Consider the following 3,979-nt stretch of genomic DNA (forward strand, 5'->3'; position numbering starts at 1 on the left):
AGAATATTATAGCAACCTGGCAGAGATAGCCAAGTTTCACTTAAACCACAATGATGTCCTTAGCCTGAGAGAAGAGAGTTCATTTCAGTCCAACAGAACGGCGATTACTAATTGTTTTAAAGGCACACTTGCCCACTGTCTCTTTGACAAGTTGTAGTTTGATTAGGAAGAGCCAGCATGGATTCATAAAGGGGAAATCGTGTTTGCTGGACTTTTTGAGGAGGTAACAGAAAGGATCGATGAGGGTAAAGCTGTTGATGTGGTGTACCTAGACTTTCAGAAGGCATTTGATACAGTGCCACAACAGACTTGTGGGAAACGTGACAGCTCACGGAATAAAAGGGACAGTAGCAACGTGGATACAAAACTGGCTCAGCAATGGGAGGCAGAGAGTAATGGTCAATGGATATTTGTCAGGCTGGAGGAAGGTTTGTTGTGGTGTTCCCCAGGGTCAATATTGGGACCCTTTCTTTTCCTGATATATATCAATAATATGAATCTTGGTGCGCAGGGGACAAATTAGAAGTATTATAAACTGTGCCGGGGACAGAATAGAACTTCAATAGGACATAGACAAGTTGTTGGAGTGGGCAGATAGGTGGCGAATGAAGTTCAATGCGGAGAAGTGGGAGGTGATGCATTTTGACGGAAGAAGATGGAGGGACAATATAAAATAAAGGGTAAAGTTCTGAAAGGGGATGCAGGAGCAGAGGGACCTGGGTGTAGATGTGCACAGATCGTTGAAGGTGGCAGGACAGGTGGGGGGAGCAATAAATAAATGAAGCTTTTTGTATTTTGGGCTTTATTCACAGGCATGCTGGGGGCGATTCTTCGAGCCCCGCGCTGGGCCGGGGAATCACTGCAACCGCGCCCCGACGGCAGCGGTGCGGAGAATTTGCGCCGGCGCGTTTGACGCGGTGCCGGCTGTGGATCGCTGTAATCGGCGGGGCCGCCGATTCTCCGGCCCGGATGGGCCGAGCGGCCACGCCGATACGACAGAGACCCGCCGGCGCCGTTCACCCCTGGTCGCTGCCGGCGGGAACTCTGCGGGAACGGTTGTGGGGCGGCCTGTGGTGATGGAGGGGGGGGGGGGGGCTCCTTCGCCGGGGGCGGGGCCTCGGATGGGGTCTGGCCCGTGATCGGAGGCCCACCAATCGGCGGCCCGGCCTCTTCTCCCCCCTCCCTGGGCCTACTTTATGGCGCGGCCGGTCCCTGAACACCGACGCCATGTTGGTTGGGGCCGGCGCGCTAAAGAAGTCCCCCGCGCGTGAGCCGGTTGGCACGGCCCAACTGCGCATGCGCGGGTTGGCGTGGTGCCCATTTGGCGCTGCAAGAGGAGGCTGGAGCGGCGTGAACCGCTCCAGAACTGTGCTGGCCCCCTGTGGGGGCCAGAATCGGTCGTACCCGGGCCCGGTTTGCGCCATTGTGAAACGCGACGGCGTTGACAACGGCGCGAACACGTGGGCTCCATATTGGAGAATCGCCCGCAAGATTTCTGGAGCAAGGAGGTTATACTCGATGTATACAGGACACCAGCTGGAATATTGTGTACAGTTTGGGGTACCACGCTATAGGAAGGAAGGGAACACATTGGAGAGAGTGCGGTTCACCAGAATGGTTTAAATCGGTACCCTCTCTTTCTCAATTCTTTTACGATCTCCGTCTACCCTGTCCAGCCCCCTCATGATTTTGAACATCTCTACCAAATCTCTCCAAGGAGAAAAGTCCCAGCTTGTCCAATCTATCCTCCTCATAGACGTTTCGTCAAGGGGCAGCACGGTAGCATGGTGGTTAGCATAAATGCTTCACAGCTCCAGCGTCCCAGGTTCGATTCCCGGCTTGGGTCACTGTCTGTGTGGAGTCTGCACGTCCTCCCCCTGTGTGCGTGGGTTTCCTCCGGGTGCTCCGGTTTCCTCCCACAGTCCAAAGATGTGCGGGTTAGGTGGATTGGCCATGCTAAATTGCCCGTAGTGTCCTAATAAAAGTAAGGTTAAGGGGGGGGGGTTGTTGGGTTACGGGTATAGGGTGGATACGTGGGTTTGAGTAGGGTGATCATGGCTCGGCACAACATTGAGGGCCGAAGGGCCTGCTCTGTGCTGTACTGTTCTATGTTCTATGTTCTATGGTTCCAACCAGACGAAACGTCTATGAGGAGGATAGATTGGACAAGCTGAGACTTTTCCCCTTGGAGAGATTTGGTAGAGATGCTCAAAATCATGAGGGGGCTGGACAGGGTAGACGGAGATCGTAAAAGAATTGAGAAAGAGAGGGCACCGATTTAAAGAAGAAAATGTGATGCGAGAGAAGACTTATTGCCACAGCGAGTGTCTTGGGTGTGGAATGCACAGCCTGGGGGTGTGGGAGGCCGGTGCGACAATATGTATATTGTAAAAATAATGAAGGGTTAACAATTTACTGTAATGCATCCGACCACTAGGTGGTGATCAAGCGTGTACACGTGGATACTCTTGATTTGGGGAGAAGGTTGTTCGGCGAGGTAGAGAATAGTCGTGTTATCAGGAGTTCTGTAGCCAGAGTCATAGTTTTAGTGAATCTGGTAATCTTTCATATCTTAATAAGCAAGTTGAATCTATTTCGTTATAGTGTAAATGTGGTAAATGTAACTTGGTAATTCACACTGTATTTACCAATACCTTTGTAAACGCAGTAGTGTTATCCGACCACTAGGGGGAGTAGCTCAGGCGCTTGTACAGGGCTCCACACTTGGCTCCGCCCACGACTCCTCCCCCTTGTGCTGCTGTATAAATACCCTTGTTCAGAGTCAGCCTGCAGTTCACCGACAGTTCATCAACGGGTAGCAGGCTGGCTCTGTAATAAGTAGATTAAAACCACTGTTCATATCTGAAAGCACGTGTCTGGTGAATTGATGGTTCCATCAGTAAGTAAATGAGCTTGGTTCAAAACCTAGTTTGATGTTGTTTGTGGGAGACTACACTTCGAAGCCATCCTCATTGAGAAAGCAAAGAACAGGGCAGCAGGTTCCATGGAAGCATTTAAGAGAGGACGAGATGATTATTTGAATGGAAACGATATGCAGGGGTGCGGGGAAAAGGCAGAGGGATGACAGCCTCGATGCTCGTTTGGAGGGCTGGTGGAGGATGGGCTGAATGGCCTCCTCTTGCCTGGTAACGATTCTGTGATTCTGCCGACCTTCTCTGAACTGCCAAGTCTGATTTTTAAATTGTATAACAGCCGTCTCCCTCATTCCACCTCTGTCGTGTCGGGTCGTCGTCCACTGAGGGACATTTGGTATGAGGGTCTTTGTGACATTTCATTGATAGGATGTTGGGCCTGGAAATAAAATCTCACCTCACGCCCTTGCCCTGTTCCATTTAGCCAAGGCTGGCATACCTGTCGGAAAGAGATTCCATGTTCCTTTCTGGTTTAGCACACTGGGCTAAATCGCTGGCTTTTAAAGCAGACCAAGGCAGGCCAGCAGCACGGTTCCATCCCCGTACCAGCCTCCCCGAACAGGAGCCAGAATTTGGCGACTAGGGGCTTTTCACAGTAACTTTATTGAAGCCGACTTGTGACAGTAAGCGATTATCATTTTTCATTAATTTTCTCAGTGTCAGTGAACGTGAGCTGCCTGTGAGTTAGAGTGTGAGCTGTGATATTTGAATCTCCTGTCGTGCTGGACAATGATCCTGACCCTGTTCTTTTCAGTCGGAGGCTGGTCGGGCGAATGGAGACAAATGGTTGGCCCCCTGCAAGATTTAGTCATTAACGTGAGCGTCACAGCTGTTTATCCAGCCGATCATCCTTCATCAGCAACATGGTTATCCAGTGTGGAGGAGAAATCTCTCAGACTAATGTTCTGCTTAAGTGCATGGCTGGCCTTCTGCAATCTAGGCCTTCAATTAAAGGCAGCTGCTGTGGGTTGCCAGCTGCGGCTCGGTGGGTCTCCTACTCGCTGTGGAGTTGGAAGGTCAGGGGTTCAAATCCCACCCGGGAGAGA

This window comes from Scyliorhinus canicula, chromosome 26 (genome assembly GCF_902713615.1).
Source record: "Scyliorhinus canicula chromosome 26, sScyCan1.1, whole genome shotgun sequence".
NCBI lineage: Eukaryota > Metazoa > Chordata > Chondrichthyes > Carcharhiniformes > Scyliorhinidae > Scyliorhinus > Scyliorhinus canicula.